Source organism: Hyla sarda, assembly GCF_029499605.1.
Source record: "Hyla sarda isolate aHylSar1 chromosome 1 unlocalized genomic scaffold, aHylSar1.hap1 SUPER_1_unloc_14, whole genome shotgun sequence".
Classification (NCBI taxonomy): domain Eukaryota; kingdom Metazoa; phylum Chordata; class Amphibia; order Anura; family Hylidae; genus Hyla; species Hyla sarda.
In genome coordinates, this window is record NW_026607575.1 from 93,808 (window position 1) to 113,359 (window position 19,552).

Below are 19,552 nucleotides of genomic sequence, written 5' to 3' on the forward strand. Positions count from 1 at the left end.
ACAGGCCAGGTGATATAAGGTCTCGTCTGAGTGGAATAGTCCTCTTACTTTGATGAATAACTTAAGAACACATTTTTTGAAGAACATAAAGTCTATAGAATCTTTTTAGAAGAACTGGAAGCAACTTGAGGGTCGAGTATTCCGTCCGGATAACTTCTGGAAGAGGATGATGTCCATTCATCGATGAAATTGAAGAAGAACTTGGCAAAGGAACGTAATAATAATCCAAGATGAAAAGAAATTCCATATGGCAGGATAATTAGGCTGAAAATAAAATATAAATGGTTAGAAGGGTGGGTTAGGGAGGGATAATGCGAGGCCTCCTGTCTTTCATAAAATCAAAATTTTCCGTCATCATGGATAGGAAAATTCAGGTCTGAAGTAAAATGTCTTAAAAGTAGAGTCTGAAGACCAGTTGGCTGCTTTCAAGAGGTCAGGTAGGGATACCCCTGATTGAAAAAGTTTAGTAGAAACTGCGCCTCTAGTAGAATGGGCACCAAACATGGAGACATCATGGAGACATCAATGTTTGCCAAAGACATCGCCTGTTTAACCCACCTGGCCAGAGTAGCAGAAGAGACTGGTAAGTGAGGTTTACAATAGGAAATTAGAAGTTGAGAGTGTGAAGGATGACGTAAGAGGGCAGTTTTAGCCTCATAAGATTTGAGGCAGCGGACTACACAAAGTTTATCATTGTGGGGAAAAGAAGGATAGAAAACGTGATGTAAATTAGTCTTGGTGCGTCTATGAATGGTAAAAGTAACGCCTTGAGGAGAATATTGTCTCTGTGATATATCCAGAGCCCTGACATCAGAGACTCGGTTTATAGAAATGAGACAAAGGAGAGTTTAATGGATAATAATTTGAATGAAAGGGAATCATTATCATCCCAGGATAGAAAAAGACTAAAGAGAACGTTAACGTCCCAAGTAGAAACCTTTTAAAAGTTTGGAAACTAAGGGATGTTTTCCAATAGGAATGGAATTTACAGGGTCATGGTAAAAAGAGATAGCAGATCTATAAAGATTTAATGTACGATAGGCTTTTCCTAAGTCAAAAGAGGCTGACTTAAATATATGGGATAGGTGCAAGGACGGGATCCAACCCCCGTTGTATGCACCAACCCGCCCAAAGTTTCGAGGCTGATCGGTAAGCGACCCGGGTACCCGAAGCCCAGGCTTCTGAAAGAATGTCCCTAGTAATTCTGAGTCAAAAGGGATTGACCCAAAATCAGCCAGGCTATTAGAGGAAGTTGACGCGATAGGATCAATGGGTGAAGATTCCCTCATGGGTCTGTCAAGAGATTTGGAAGTTGTGGAAGTAGTCTGGGATAGTCTAATAGCATTCCCAGAATTTGTGGGGAACCAAGATTGGGTCGGCCACCAGGGAGTGATCAGTACTAAAGTCGATTTCTGAATGGATTCTTGGAGAAGAACCCTGGGAATGAGTGAGAAGGGGGCAACGCATATAGTGTTTTTGCAGGCCATGACTGTAGAAACGCATCCACTGCTGATGCTTCTGGATCGGGACGCTAACTGAAGAATAGGGGCACTTGTCGATTGAGGCGAGAGGCAAATAAGTCCAGATGAAGAGGGCCCCAAAAAAAATGTATTTGGGGAAAAATCGTAGGATGAAGTTTCCGATCGCTGGAATCTATTAGGTATTGTGAATTCCAGTCTGCTACACTATTGGAAAGGCCTGGAAGGTATTCCGCTTTTAGGGTAATGTTCCTGTCCAGGCAAAAGTGCCAAAGATCTTTGGCGATGTTGGCTATGGATGCCGATCTCGTTCCGCCAAGGCGGTTGATATATTGAACAGCTGATATGTTGTCCATACGTATCAGAAAGCAAATGTTGGAAAAGTCTTTCGCAAAGCTTTTCAGGGCAAAAAAGCCTACTAAAAGTTCTAGACGGATGATATGCATTTGTGATTCTAATGGGAACCATTTTCCCCCAGTGGAAAGAAGACCTTGTCGAGCTCCCCAACCGTTGAGGCTCGCATCCCATTCTAAAATTAGATCCGGATTGGGGTTGAAAATGACTTTGCCATTCCACTCCTGGATAGATTGAAGCCACCAGAGGAGTTCTTCTCTGGCCTCCGAGAAGAACAGCCCCTGCTTTTCCCAGCCCTTCCATAAATTTTATTGGAGAAGACCTTTTTTAAGGAGGTCTGGGCCTTATCTAGGGAGGAAAATGGGCCGACATATTTAGATATCTCTTTTATGAAGTTATCCCTGAATAGGAGACCTTCTGTAGAGGTGATGGATTCAGAAGTGGCTAGATGGGCTATCTGGGGGTCTAACTTCATGAGAATGGATCGTCTCCGTTCGATGGATATAGATTCATTGGCGTTGCCTAGGAGACCAACCCTTCAGGGTATTAGTGTCAACCATGTTGCCTGAGACTGCGGCTTCCTCTGACAACTCTAACATTTTAGTGAGAGGACCATGGAGATCAAGAACCCTATCTTGGCAAGTTTTCAATGCCCGATCCGCCCCCTTTTTTGGTGTTTTCCCTGATTTTTGGAGGTATTTAATCAAAATGGGGTCTACCGTATTTTTCGCCGTATAAGACGCACTTTTTCTTCCCCAAAAGAAAAAGTCGGTGCGTCTTATACGGCGAATACACCCCCTATCGCGGCGGTCCCTGCGGCCATCAACGGCCGGGACCCGCGACTAATACAGGACATCACCGATCGCGGTGATGCCCTGTATTAACCCTTCAGACGTGGCGATCAAAGCTGACCGCCGCGTCTGAAGGGAAAGTGACACTGACCCGGCTGTTCAGCGATTTCACCGCGGCGTCCCGAACAGCCCGACTGAATAGCCGGGTTAGTGCTTACAGGACACCGGGGGGGGGGGGGGGACTTTACCTGCCTCCTCGGTGTCTTCTCCGTTCAGGGATCCCCTGTATGGCTGGCGCTCTCCTTCCTCGTCATCACGTCGGCGCGTACGTACGTCGGCGTGCGTGACGACATGATGACGGCGACGGAGAGCGAGGATACCCGGCCGGTAGCAGAGACGTTCCGGAGCGACGGGGACACGGCGACAGCAATAGAGCGACATCCAGGGCAGCGGTGACGGGTCCGGAGCGGCGGGGACACGTGAGTATTGCCTCCTATACCAGTGGTCTTCAATCTGCGGACCTCCAGATGTTGCAAAACTACAACTCCCAGCATGCCCGGACAGCCAACGGCTGTCCGGGCATGCTGGGAGTTGTGGTTTTGCAACATCTGGAGGTTCGCAGGTTGAAGACCACTATTGGGTTCAAAATCTTTATTTTTTTAGATTTTGCCCCTAAAAATTGGGTGCGTCTTATACGCCGGTGCGTCCTATAGGGCGAAAAATACGGTAATTCAGCGGTTGATGAATCATTAGTGGAGAGCGCAGGTCTAGGACACTCCGCCCTCATCTTATTCCTGGATTTTTTGATCCAGTGCATTTTTGATCCAGTAGGATAGAAATTGTTTCACCTGGGGGGGGTCAGGGGTCCATTCTCCCGATTTAGGGCGAGTTACATGGGAGGGGTCAAAAAAAAGGGAATCCCCGACTTATCATAGATAACTGTGGTATTGGAGGGGTTAAATTCATCAAACCTAGTATCATCATCAAAATTGGTGTCCTCGTCACCCTCAGACTCATAATATTCATGAGAGGGGGCAGGGTTAGGTGTATGTTTGGTTTTATTAGCCCCTTTCCTCAGGGGTGGAGGGTGAACGGTGCGATGAGGGAGCACCCGCTGTATGGCTGCAAGATGGACGCAGGTCTGAATCAAACTCCTGGCTCACCTCAGTATGGGAAGACTTTCTATATTTCTGAGGTATATGGCGTCACCTGTAGAATGTCTCTTAACCCCTTAAGGACTCAGGGTTTTTCCGTTTTTGCACTTTCGTTTTTTCCTCCTTACCTTTTAAAAATCATAACCCTTTCAATTTTCCACCAAATAATCCATTTTATGGCTAATTTTTTGCGTCTCCAATTCTACTTTGCAGTGAAATTAGTCATTTTACCCAAAAATGCACGGCGAAACGGAAAACAAAATCATTGTGCGACAAAATCGAAAAGAAAACACAATTTTGTAAGTTTTGGGGGCTTCCGTTTCTACACAGTGCATATTTCGGTAAAAATGACCCCTTATCATTATTCTGTAGGTCCATACGGTTAAAATGATCCCCTACTTATATAGGTGATTTTGTCGCACTTCTGGAAAAAATCATAACTACATACAGGAAAATTTATACGTTTAAAAATATCCTTCTGACCCCTATAACTTTTTTATTTTTCCACGTACAGGGCGGTATGAGGGCTCTTTTTTTGCGCCGTGATCTGAAGTTTTTATCGGTACGATTTTTTTTTTGGTCGGACTTTTGATCACTTTTTATTCATTTTTTTAATGGTATAAAAAGTGACCAAAATACGCTTTTTTGGACTTTGGAATTTTTTTTTGCGCGTACGCCATTGACCATGCGGTTTAATTAATGATGTATTTTTATAGTTCGGACATTTACGCACACGGCGATACCACATATGTTTATTTATTTTTTTTTTTTACACTGTTTTATTTTTTTTATGGGAAAAGGGGGTGTGATTCAAACTTTTATTAGGGAAGGGGTTAAATGACCTTTATTAACACTTTTTTTTCACTTTCTTTTGCAGTGTTATATATAGGAGACTATAATACTGATCACACTGATCTCTTATATTGATCATTATTATCCCATAGGAGACTATAACACTGCACACACTGATCTCTTATACTGATCATTGTTATCCCATAGGAGACTATAAGACTGCACACACTGATCTCTTATACTGATCATTATTATCCCATAGGGACCTATAACACTGCACACACTGATCTCTTATACTGATCATTATTATCCCATAGGAGACTATAACACTGCACACACTGATCTCTTATACTGATCATTATTATCCCATAGGGACCTATAACACTGCACACACTGATCTCTTATACTGACCATTGTTATCCCATAGGAGACTATAACACTGCACACACTGATCTCTTATACTGACCATTGTTATCCCATAGGAGACTATAACACTGCACACACTGATCTCTTATACTGATCATTATTATCCCATAGGAGACTATAACACTGCACACACTGATCTCTTATACTGACCATTGTTATCCCATAGGAGACTATAACACTGCACACACTGATCTCTTATACTGACCATTGTTATCCCATAGGAGACTATAAGACTGCACACACTGATCTCTTATACTGATCATTATTATCCCATAGGGACCTATAACTGTCACGATGCCGGCTGGCAGGTAGTGGATCCTCTGTGCCAGAGAGGGATTGGCGAGGACCGCGCTAGTGGACTGGTTCTAAGTCACTACTGGTTTTCACCAGAGCCCGCCGCAAAGCGGGATGGTCTTGCTGCGGCGGTAGTGACCAGGTCGTATCCACTAGCAACGGCTCAACCTCTCTGACTGCTGATGATAGGCGAGGTACAAGGGAGTAGACAAAGGCAAGGTCGGACGTAGCAGAAGGTCAGGACAGGCGGCAAGGATCGTAGTCAGGGTGGATAGCAGAAGTTCTGGTACACAGGCTTTAGACACACAAAACGCTTTCACTAGGCACAAGGGAAACAAGATCCGGCAAGGAAGTGCATGGGAGGAGGTCAGATAAAGGCAGGGAGCAGATGGAAGCCAATCAAGCTAATTGGGCCAGGCACCAATCATTGGTGCACTGGCCCTTTAAGTCTCAGGGAGCTGGCGCGCGCGCGCCCTAGAGAGCGGAGCCGCGCGCGCCAGCACATGACAGCAGGGGACGGGAACGGGTAAGTGACCTGGGATGCGACTCGCGAGCGGGCGCGTCCCGCTGTGCGAATCGCATCCCCAACGGCCATGACAGTGCAGCGCTCCCGGTCAGCGGGACTGACCGGGGAGCTGCAGGGAGAAAGACGCCGTGAGCGCTCCGGGGAGGAGCGGGGACCCGGAGCGCTAGGCGTAACAGTACCCCCCCCCTTAGGTCTCCCCTTTTTTTTGTCCGGTGACTGCCTCCCCTGGGATGAGGACACCGGGAAGGAATGGATGGTTTCCTCAATGGCAGGCAGTACAGCAGGAGTGGGAATGGGGAGGGAGGGCAGAGGGCGAGGCCTGGCACGGGGCAGTGTGACACCAGGACGAGGGCCATGAGGAGGCACCGAGGCTTGCCTGAGTGGACTGGGAGGGGGGGAGAGGCATTTTCTGTGGCAGGCAGAGTCCCTAACGACCTCAGGGAGACCGGATACAGGAGGAACCACAGGGTCACGGCAGGGAGTACTGGGAACCGGTTTAAGGCAGTCCTTGGAACAAGAGGGACCCCAACTCTTGATCTCCCCAGTGGACCAGTCCAGGGTTGGGGAATGGTGTAGAAGCCAGGGTAGTCCAAGGAGAACTTCAGAAGTGCAATTGGGGAGGACCAAAAACTCAATTTTCTCATGATGAGGTCCGATGCACATTAGGAGGGGCTTCGTGCGGAAACGCACGGTGCAATCCAACCTGGCTCCGTTGACCGCGGAAATGTGGAGTGGCTTGACAAGACGGGTCACCGGGATGCGGAATTTATTCGCCAAGGACTCCCGAATAAAATTCCCAGAGGCACCAGAGTCCAGGCAGGCCACGGCTGAGAGGGAAGAGCTGGCTGAAGGAGAAATCCGTACAGGCACCGTGAGACGTGGAGAAGCAGACTTAGAGCCAAGAGACGCCACACCCACGAGAGCTGGGTGCGTGCGTACGTTTCCCAGGCGTGGAGGACGGATAGGGCAATCCACCAAGAAATGCTCGGTACTGGCACAGTACAGACAAAGATTTTCTTCCTTACGGCGATTCCTCTCTTCCAGGGTCAGGCGAGACCGATCCACTTGCATGGCTTCCTCGGCGGGAGGTCTAGGCGCAGATTGCAGTGGAGACTGTGGGAGAGGTGTCCAGAGATCAAAGTCTTTTTCCTGGCGGAGCTCTTGATGTCTCTCAGAAAAACGCATGTCAATGCGAGTGGCTAGATGAATGAGTTCATGTAGATTAGCAGGAGTCTCTCGTGCGGCCAGAACATCTTTAATGTTGCTGGATAGGCCTTTTTTAAAGGTCGCGCAGAGGGCCTCATTATTCCAGGAAAGTTCAGAAGCAAGAGTACGGAATTGTATGGCGTACTCGCCAACGGAAGAATTACCCTGGACCAGGTTCAGCAGGGCAGTCTCAGCAGAAGAGGCTCGGGCAGGTTCCTCAAAGACACTTCGAATTTCCGAGAAGAAGGAGTGTACAGAGGCAGTGACGGGGTCATTGCGGTCCCAGAGCGGTGTGGCCCATGACAGAGCTTTTCCAGACAGAAGGCTGACTACGAAAGCGACCTTAGACCTTTCAGTAGGAAACTGGTCCGACATCATCTCCAAGTGCAGGGAACATTGCGAAAGAAAGCCACGGCAAAATTTAGAGTCCCCATTAAATTTGTCCGGCAAGGACAGGCGGAGGCTAGGAGTGGCCACTCGCTGCGGAAGGGGTGCAGGAGCTGGCGGAGGAGATGATTGCTGCTGAAGTTGCGACTGAAGTTGGTGCACAATGGTGGACATTTCCGACAGCTGGTGGGTTAGATGGGCGATCTGTCGGGATTGCTGGGCGACCACCGTGGTGATATCAGAGATATAAGGCAGAGGGACCTCAGCGGGATCCATGGCCGGATCTACTGTCACGATGCCGGCTGGCAGGTAGTGGATCCTCTGTGCCAGAGAGGGATTGGCGTGGACCGTGCTAGTGGACCGGTTCTAAGTCACTACTGGTTTTCACCAGAGCCCGCCGCAAAGCGGGATGGTCTTGCTGCGGCGGTAGTGACCAGGTCGTATCCACTAGCAACGGCTCAACCTCTCTGACTGCTGATGATAGGCGAGGTACAAGGGAGTAGACAGAAGCAAGGTCGGACGTAGCAGAAGGTTGGGGCAGGCAGCAAGGTTCGTAGTCAGGGTGGATAGCAGAAGTTCTGGTACACAGGCTTTAGACACACAATACGCTTTCACTAGGCACAAGGGCAACAAGATCCGGCAAGGGAGTGCATGGGAGGAGGTCAGATAAAGGCAGGGAGCAGATGGAAGCCAATCAAGCTAATTGGGCCAGGCACCAATCATTGGTGCACTGGCCCTTTAAGTCTCAGGGAGCTGGCGCGCGCGCGCCCTAGAGAGCGGAGCCGCGCGCGCCAGCACATGACAGCAGGGGACGGGAACGGGTAAGTGACCTGGGATGCGACTCGCGAGCGGGCGCGTCCCGCTGTGCGAATCGCATCCCCAACGGCCATGACAGTGCAGCACTCCCGGTCAGCGGGACTGACCGGGGAGCTGCAGGGAGAAAGACGCCGTGAGCGCTCCGGGGAGGAGCGGGGACCCGGAGCGCTAGGCGTAACAATAACACTGCACACACTGATCTCTCATACTGATCATTGTTATTCCATAGGGACCTATAACACTGCACACACTGATCTCTTATACTGATCATTGTTATCCCATAGGGACCTATAACACTGCACACACTGATCATTGTTATCCCATAGGGACCTATAACACTGCACACACTGATCATTGTTATCCCATAGGGACCTATAACACTGCACACACTGATCATTGTTATCCCATAGGGACCTATAACACTGCACACACTGATCATTTTTATCCCATAGGAGACTATAATAATGCACACACTGATCATTGTTATCCCATAGGGACCTATAACACTGCACACACTGATCTCCTATGCTGATCCTCCTATGCTTTATTAACACGCCTGTGATCAGCATTATCGGCGCTTGACTGCTCCTGTCTGGATCTCAGGCACGGAGCAGTCATTCGTCGATCGGACACCGAGTAGGCAGGTTAGGGCCCTCCCGGTGTCCAATCAGCTGTTCGGGACGTCGCGATTTCACTGCGGCGGTCCCGAACAGCCCGACTGAGCAGCCGGGTCACTTTCACTTTAGAAGCGGCGGTCAGCTTTGACGGCCGCTTCTAAAGGGTTAATAGCGCACATCGCCGCGATCGGCAATGTGTGGTATTAGCCGCGGGTCCCGGCCGTTGATGAGCGCCGGGACCGACGCTATATGATGCAGGATCGCGGCGCGACCCCGCTTCATATCGCGGGAGCCAGCGCAGGACGTAAATATACGTCCTGCGTCGTTAAGGGGTTAAAGGGGTACTCCGGTGAAAACCTTTTTTCTTTTAAATCAACTGGTGGCAGAAAGTTAAACATATTTGTAAATTACTTCTATTAAAAAATCTTAATCCTTCCAGTACTTATTAGCTGCTGAATGCTTCAGAGGAAATTCCTTTCTTTTTGGAACACTGATGACATCACGAGCACAGTGCTCTCTGCTGACATCTCTGTCCATTTTAGCAACCATGCATAGCAGATATATGCTAAGGGCAGCATGGTGGCTCAGTGGTTAGCACTGCTGCCTTGCAGTGCTGGGGACTTGGGTTCAAATCCCACTAAGGACAACAATAAATAAAGCGTTATTATTATTATAATAACGTCAGCAGAGAGCACTGTGCTCGTGATGTCATCAGAGAGAATTCCAAAAAGAAAAGAATTTCCTCTGTAGTATTCAGCAGCGAATAAGTACAGGAAGGATTAAAAAAAATTTAATAGAAGTAATTTACAAATCTGTTTAACTTTCTGCCACCAGTTGATTTAAAAGAAAAAAGGTTTTCACCGGAGTACCCCTTTAAGAGGATTAGTTTTAGCCTGCGTATTGCTCTGGGCGACCTTGTAGGCAAATGATTGGGTAAGTGCCATAGCCACGGATTCTGCCACAGATTCATGCATTCGAATCACAGCGGAGTTAATCGCCTTTTGTACTGATAAAGAAACCGATTGGTCTAGAAAATCTTGCATTTGTTCCGTGGAAACATATTGGTTATCTTTAACCTGTTCAGGAGACATCTTGTATTTAAATAGATATGAAAAAAATATTTATATAAAAAATTTTATAAAAAATTTTTGTGAATTTTTTATATTTTGAAAATAATTAATTATTAGTAAATAAATTCAATGAAATTAATAACACTAATAACTGCTATGAATGTGAATTGACTGTATATATTTTATGAGGTAAAATACAGGGGTCCCTCAAGTTACAATATTAATTGGTTCCAGGATGACCATTGTATGTTGAGACCATTGCATGTTGAGACCATTGTATGTTGAGACCATTGCACGTTGAGACCATTGCACGTTGAGACCATTGCACATTGAGACCATTGTATGTTGGGACCATTGCACGTTGAGACCATTTAACGTTGAGACCATTGCACGTTGAGACCATTGCACGTTGAGACCATTGCACGTTGAGACCATTGCACGTTGAGACCATTGCATGTTGAGACCATTGTATGTTGAGACCATTGCATGTTGAAACCATTATATGTTGAGACCAGAACTCTATGGAAACCTGGTAATTGGTTCTGAAGCCACGAAAATGTCATCCAAAAATCGGAAATGTGAGGATTAAAGATAAATAAGTAGATAACTAATATAGATAAAGCAAATCCTTATATATAAAAGTAAGAAATATCTGCTGGGAGCTGTAAATCACAAGCAGGGAGCCTCCAGCTGTTGCAAAACTACAACTCCCGTTGGCTGTCCGGGCATGCTGGGAGTTGTAGTTTTGCAACAGCTGGAGGCACCCTGGTTTAGAAACAATGGTCTATGTAGAGGACAGGAGCTTCTACAGGGTCCTACACAGTGTCCCAAATGGAGCCGCCCTCACCTGGTGTCCAAAGGAGCAACTAACCCTGGCACAGGTAAGGAGTAGTACAGAACTTGTAGTTCCTCCCTGTACTGTAGGGGGCGCTACCAGACACCAGTCAGTGTATACACTTCAGTAATACAGGTAAAGAGTACAGAACATGTAATACCTCCCTGTACTGTAGGGGGCGCTACCAGATATCAGTCAGTGTATACACTTCAGTAATATAGGTAAAGAGTACAGAACATGTAATACCTTCCTGTACTGTAGGGGGCACTACCAGACACCAGTCACTGCATACACTTCAGTAATACAGGTAAAGAGTACAGAACATGTAATACCTCCATGTACTGTAGGGGGCGCTACCAGACACCAGTCAGTACATACACTTCAGTAATACAGATAAAGTGTACAGAACATGTAATACCTCCCTGTACTGTAGGGGGCGCTACCAGACACCAGTCACTGCATACACTTCAGTAATACAGGTAAAGAGTACAGAACATGTAATACCTCCATGTACTGTAGGAGGCGCTACCAGATATCAGTCTGTGTATACACTTCAGTAATATAGGTAAAGAGTACAGAACATGTAATACCTCCCTGTACTGTAGGGGGCACTACCAGACACCAGTCACTGCATACACTTCAGTAATACAGGTAAAGAGTACAGAACATGTAATACCTCCCTGTACTGTAGGGGGCGCTACCAGACACCAGTCAGTGTATACACTTCAGTAATACAGGTAAAGAGTACAGAACATGTAATACCTCCCTGTACTGTAGAGGGTGCTACCAGACACCAGTCAGTGTATACACTTCAGTAATACAGGTAAAGAGTACAGAACATGTAATACCTCCCTGTACTGTAGGGGGCGCTACCAGACACCAGTCAGTACATACACTTCAGTAATACAGATAAAGTGTACAGAACATGTAATACCTCCCTGTACTGTAGGGGGCGCTACCAGATATCAGTCAGTGTATACACTTCAGTAATATAGGTAAAGAGTACAGAACATGTAATACCTCCCTGTACTGTAGGAGGCACTACCAGACACCAGTCACTGCATACACTTCAGTAATACAGGTAAAGAGTACAGAACATGTAATACCTCCCTGTACTGTAGGGGGCGCTACCAGACACGAGGCAGTGCATACACTTCAGTAATACAGGTAAATAGTACAGAACATGTAATACCTCCCTGTACTGTAGAGGGTGCTACCAGACACCAGTCAGTGTATACACTTCGGTAATACAGGTAAAGAGTACAGAACATGTAATACATACCTGTACTGTAGGGGGCGCTACGAGACACCAGTCAGTGTATACACTTCAGTAATGCAGATAAAGTGTACAGAACATGTAATACCTCCCTGTACTGTAGGGGCGCTACCAGACACCAGTCACTGCATACACTTCAGTAATACAGGTAAAGAGTACAGAACATGTAATACCTCCCTGTACTGTAGGGGGCGCTACCAGACACCAGTCAGTGTATACACTTCAGTAATACAGGTAAAGAGTACAGAACATGTAATACCTCCCTGTACTGTAGGGGGCGCTACCAGATATCAGTCAGTGTATACACTTCAGTAATATAGGTAAAGAGTACAGAACATGTAATACCTCCCTGTACTGTAGGGGGCACTACCAGACACCAGTCACTGCATACACTTCAGTAATACAGATAAAGTGTACAGAACATGTAATACCTCCCTGTACTGTAGGGGGCGCTACCAGACACCAGTCAGTGCATACACTTCAGTAATACAGGTAAAGAGTACAGAACATGTAATACCTCCCTGTACTGTAGGAGGCGCTACCAGATATCAGTCTGTGTATACACTTCAGTAATATAGGTAAAGAGTACAGAACATGTAATACCTCCCTGTACTGTAGAGGGCGCTACCAGACACCAGTCAGTGTATACACTTCAGTAATACAGGTAAAGAGTACAGAACATGTAATACCTCCCTGTACTGTAGGAGGCGCTACCAGATATCAGTCAGTGTATACACTTCAGTAATACAGGTAAAGAGTACAGAACATGTAATACCTCCCTGTACTGTAGAGGGCGCTACCAGACACCAGTCAGTGTATACACTTCAGTAATACAGGTAAAGAGTACAGAACATGTAATACCTCCCTGTACTGTAGGGGGCGCTACCAGACACCAGTCAGTACATACACTTCAGTAATACAGATAAAGTGTACAGAACATGTAATACCTCCCTGTACTGTAGGGGGCGCTACCAGACACCAGTCAGTACATACACTTCAGTAATATAGGTAAAGAGTACAGAACATGTAATACCTCCCTGTACTGTAGGGGGCACTACCAGACACCAGTCACTGCATACACTTCAGTAATACAGGTAAAGAGTACAGAACATGTAATACCTCCCTGTACTGTAGGGGGCGCTACCAGACACGAGGCAGTGCATACACTTCAGTAATACAGGTAAATAGTACAGAACATGTAATACCTCCCTGTACTGTAGGGGGCGCTACCAGATATCAGTCAGTGTATACACTTCAGAAATACAGGTAAAGAGTACAGAACTTGTAATACCTCCCTGTACTGTAGAGGGTGCTACCAGACACCAGTCAGTGTATACACTTCAGTAATACAGGTAAAGAGTACAGAACATGTAATACATACCTGTACTGTAGGGGGCGCTACGAGACACCAGTCAGTGTATACACTTCAGTAATACAGGTAAAGAGTACAGAACATGTAATACATACCTGTACTGTAGGGGGCGCTACGAGACACCAGTCAGTACATACACTTCAGTAATACAGGTAAAGAGTACAGAACATGTAATACCTCCCTGTACTATAGGGGGCGCTACCAGACACCTGTCAGTGCATACACTTCAGTAATACAGGTAAAGAGTACAGAACATGTAATATCTCCCTGTACTGTATGGGGGCGCTACCAGACACCAGTCAGTGCATGCACTTCAGTAATACAGGTAAAGAGTACAGAACATAGTTACATAGTTAGTACGGTCGAAAAAATAAATATGTCCATCAAGTTCAACCAGGGAATTAAGGGGTAGGGGTGCGGCGCCATATTGGGGAAGGGAAGGGATTTTATATTTCTTCATAAGCATTAATGTTATTTTGTTCCATGAATTTATCTAATCCTGTTTTAAAGCTGTTAATTGTGCCTGCTGTGACCAGTTCCTGAGGTAGACTGTTCCATAAATTCACAGTCCTCACGGAAAAGAAGGCGTGTCGCCCCTTGAGACTAAACTTTTTTTTCTCCAGACGGAGGGAGTGCCCCCTCGTCCTTTGGGGGGGTTTAACCTGGAACAGTTTTTCTCCATATTTTTTGTATGGGCCATTAATATACTTATATATGTTTATCATATCCCCCCTTAAACGTCTCTTCTCAAGACTAAACAATTGTAATACCTCCCTGTACTGTAGGGGCGCTACTAGACATCAGTCAGTGCATACACTTCAGTAATACAGGTAAAGAGTACAGAACATATAATACACCTCCCTGTACTGTAGGGGGCGCTACCAGACACCAGTCAGTGCATACACTTCAGTAATACAGGTAAAGAGTACAGAACATGTAATACCTCCCTGTACTGTAGGGGTGCTACCAGACACCAGTCAGTGCATACACTTCAGTAATACAGGTAAAGAGTAAAGAACATTTAATACCTCCCTGTACTGTAGGGGGCGCTACCAGACACCAGTCAGTGCATACACTTCAGTAATACAGGCAAAGAGTACAGAACATGTAATACCTCCCTGTACTGTAGGGGGCGCTACCAGACACCAGTCAGTACATACACTTCAGTAATACAGGTAAAGAGTACAGAACATGTAATACCTTCCTGTACTGTAGGGGGCACTACCAGACACCAGTCAGTGCGTACACTTCAGTAATAGAGGTAAAGAGTACAGAACATGTAATACCTCCCTGTACAGTAGGGAGCGCTACCAGACACCGGTCACTGCATATACTTCAGTAATACAGGTAAAGAGTACAGAACATGTAATGCCTCCCTGTACTGTAGGAGGTGCTACCAGACACCAGTCAGTGCATACACTTCAGTAATACAGGTAAAGAGTACAGAACATGTAATAGCTCCCCGTACTGTAGGGGGCGCTACCAGACACCAGTCAGTACATACACTTCAGTAATACAGGTAAATAGTACAGAACATGTAATACCTCCCTGTACTGTAGGGGGCGTACCAGACACCAGTCAGTGTATACACTTCAGTAATACAGGTAAAGAGTACAGAACATGTAATACCTCCCTGTACTGTAGGGGGCGCTACCAGACACAAGTCAGTGCATACACTTCAGTAATACAGGTAAAGAGTACAGAACATGTAATACCTTACTGTACTGTAGGGGGCACTACTAGACACCAGTCAGTGCATACACTTCAGTAATACAGGTAAAGAGTACAGAAAATTTAATACCTCCCTGCACTGTAGAGGGCGCTACCAGACACCAGTCAGTACATACACTTCAGTAATACAGGTAAAGAGTACAGAACATGTAATACCTCCCTGTACTGTAGAGGGCGCTACCAGACACCAGTCAGTGCATACACTTCAGTAATACAGGTAAAGAGTACAGAACATGTAATACCTCCCTGTACTGTAGGGGGTGCTACCAGACACCAGTCAGTACATACAATTCAGTAATACAGGTAAAGAATACAGAACATGTAATACCTCCCTGTACTGTAGGGGGCGCTACCAGACACCAGTCACTGCATACACTTCAGTAATATAGGTAAAGAGTACATAACATGTAATACCTCTCTGTACTGTAGGGGGCGCTACCAGACATCAGTCAGTGTATACACTTCAGTAATACAGGTAAAGAGTACAGAACATGTAATACCTCCCTGTACTGTAGGGGCGCTACCAGACACCAGTCAGTATATACACTTCAGTAATACAGGTAAAGAGTACAGAACATGTAATACCTCCCTGTACTGTAGAGGGCGCTACCAGACACCAGTCAGTGCATACACTTCAGTAATACAGGTAAAGAGTACAGAACATGTAATATCTCCCTGTACTGTAGGGGGCACTACCAGACACCAGTCAGTACATACACTTCAGTAATACAGGTAAAGAGTACAGAACATGTAATACCTCCCTGAACTGTAGAGGGCGCTACCAGACACCAGTCAGTGCATACACTTCAGTAATACAGGTAAAGAGTACAGAACATGTAATACCTCCCTGTACTGTAGGGGGCGCTACCAGACACCAGTCAGTACATACACTTCAGTAATACAGGTAAAGAGTACAGAACATGTAATACCTCCCTGTACTGTAGGGGGCGCTACCAGACACCAGTCAGTGCATACACTTCAGTAATACAGGTAAAGAGTACAGAATATGTAATACCTCCCTGTACTGTAGGGGGCGCTACCAGACACCAGTCAGTGCATACACTTCAGTAATACAGGTAAAGAGTACAGAACATGTAATACCTCCCTGTACTGTAGGGGGCGCTACCAGACACCAGTCAGTGTATACACTTCAGTAATACAGGTAAAGAGTACAGAACATGTAATACCTCCCTGTACTGTAGGGGGCGCTACCAGACACCAGTCAGTGCATACTCTTCAGTAATACAGGTAAAGAGTACAGAACATGTAATACCTCCCTGTACTGTAGGGGGCGCTACCAGACACCAGTCAGTGCTTGTATTTCAGTATTAGAGGTGATTTACCATTAAAATGCAAATTCTGATTGGTCAGTTTCTCCAGTTGTAACACGTTTCACAGATCTGGACTTTCCGTAGCATTGTATGTTGAGTCTGGTTTCAAGTTACGATGGTCCAAAAAAGACCATTGTATGTTGAAACTATTGTATGTTGAGGCCATTGTAAGTTGAGAGATCACTGTATATGTGGAGAAGGAATTAAATGAATAAAGGGGTGAAATATAGCTGCACCGTCCTTATAAGGACAGTAGGTGGCAGCAGAGTATAAGAATTTACTTGCGGTGAATAGAAAATTCACCGGGACCGGAACTTTCTAGTCAGTGACTGTTACACAGCACAGCGCTACTCTGTGAGGTGACAGGGTGGCGGAATGTCGGGTCTGAGGTGAAGGAGATGCCGGAACAGTTCAATAGACCACCAATGGGGGGAAGAAAGGATATGAGAAGGAATATACCAATAAGGAAAGGGGGAGAAGAAAGGATATGAGAAGGAATATACCAATAAGGAAAGGGGGGGGGGGGGGAAGAAAGGATATGAGAAGGAATATACCAATAAGGAAAGGGGGGAAGAAAGGATAGGAGAAGGAATATACCAATGAGGAAGGAAAGGGGGGGAAGAAAGGATATGAGAAGGAATATACCAATAAGGAAAGGGGGGAAAGGATATGAGAAGGAATATACCAATAAGGAAAAGGGGGGGGAAGAAAGGATATGAGAAGGGATATACCAATAAGGAAAGGGGGGGAAGGATATGAGAAGGAATCTACCAATAAGGAAAGGGGGAGAAGAAAGGATATGAGAGGGAATATACCAATAAGGAAAAGGGGGGGGGGGAAGAAAGGATATGAGAAGGAATATACCAATAAGGAAAGGGGGAGAAGAAAGGATATGAGAAGGAATATACCAATAAGGAAAGGGGGGGGGGAAGAAAGGATATGAGAAGGAATATACCAATAAGGAAAGGGGGGAAGAAAGGATAGGAGAAGGAATATACCAATGAGGAAAGGGGGGAAGAAAGTATATGAGAAGGAATATACCAATGAGGAAAGGGGGGGAAGAAGGATATGAGAAGGAATATACCAATAAGGAAAGGGGGGGAAGAAAGGATATGAGAAGGAATATACCAATAAGGAAAGGGGGGGGGGAAAGAAAGGATATGAGAAGGAATATACCAATAAGGTAAGGGGGGGAAGAAAAGATAGGAGATGGAATATACCAATGAGGAAAGGGGGGGAAGAAAGGATATGAGAAGGAATATACCAATGAGGAAAGGGGGGGAAGAAAGGATATGAGAAGGAATATACCAATGAGGAAAGGGGGGGAAGAAAGGATATGAGAAGGAATATACCAATAAGGAAAGGGGTGGGAGAAAGGATAGGAGAAGGAATATACCAATAAGGAAAGGGGGGAAAGAAAGGATATGAGAAGGAATATACCAATAAGGAAAGGGGGGAAAGGATATGAGAAGGAATATACCAATAAGGAAAGGGGGAGAAGAAAGGATATGAGAAGGAATATACCAATAAGGAAAAGGGGGGGAAGAAAGGATATGAGAAGGAATATACCAATGAGGAAAGGGGGGGAAGAAAGGATATGAGAAGGAATATACCAATAAGGAAAGGGGGGAAAGGATATGAGAAGGAATATACCAATAAGGAAAAGGGGGGGAAGAAAGGATATGAGAAGGGATATACCAATAAGGAAAGGGGGGGAGGATATGAGAAGGAATCTACCAATAAGGAAAGGGGGAGAAGAAAGGATATGAGAAGGAATATACCAATAAGGAAAAGGGGGGGAAGAAAGGATATGAGAAGGAATATACCAATAAGGAAAGGGGGAGAAGAAAGGATATGAGAAGGAATATACCAATAAGGAAAGGGGGGGAAGAAAGGATATGAGAAGGAATATACCAATAAGGAAAGGGGGGGAAGAAAGGATAGGAGAAGGAATATACCAATGAGGAAAGGGGGGAAGAAAGGATATGAGAAGGAATATACCAATGAGGAAAGGGGGGGAAGAAAGGATATGAGAAGGAATATACCAATAAGGAAAGGGGGGGAAGAAAGGATATGAGAAGGAATATACCAATAAGGAAAGGGGGGGGGGAGAAAGGATATGAGAAGGAATATACCAATAAGGAAAGGGGGTGAAGAAAGGATATGAGAAGGAATATACCAATAAGGAAAGGGGGGGAAGAAAGGATATGAGAAGGAATATACCAATAAGGAAAGGGGGGGAAGAAAGGATATGAGAAGGAATATACCAATGAGGAAAGGGGGGGGGAGAAAGGATATGAGAAGGAATATACCAATAAGGAAAGGGGGGAAAGAAAGGATATGAGAAGGAATACACCAATAAGGAAAGGGGGGAAGAAAGGATATGAGAAGTAATATACCAATAAGGAAAAGGGGGGAAGAAAGGATATGAGAAGGAATATACCAATAAGGAAAGGGGGGAAAGAAAGGATATGAGAAGGAATATACCAATAAGGAAAGGGGGGGAAGAAAGGATATGAGAAGGAATATACCAATAAGGAAAGGGGGGAAAGGATATGAGAAGGAATATACCAATAAGGAAAAGGGGGGGGAAGAAAGGATATGAGAAGGGATATACCAATAAGGAAAGGGGGGAAGGATATGAGAAGGAATCTACCAATAAGGAAAGGGGGAGAAGAAAGGATATGAGAGGGAATATACCAATAAGGAAAAGGGGGGGGAAGAAAGGATATGAGAAGGAATATACCAATAAGGAAAGGGGGGAAAGAAAGGATATGAGAAGGAATATACCAATAAGGAAAGGGGGGGAAGAAAGGATATGAGAAGGAATATACCAATAAGGAAAGGGGGGAAGAAAGGATATGAGAAGGAATATACCAATAAGGAAAGGGGGGGAAGAAAGGATATGAGAAGGAATAAACCAATAAGGAAAGGGGGGAAAGGATATGAGAAGGAATATACCAATAAGGAAAAGGGGGAAGAAAGGATATGAGAAGGAATATACCAATAAGGAAAGGGGGGAAAGGATATGAGAAGGAATATACCAATAAGGAAAAGGGGGGGGGGGGAAGAAAGGATATGAGAAGGAATATACCA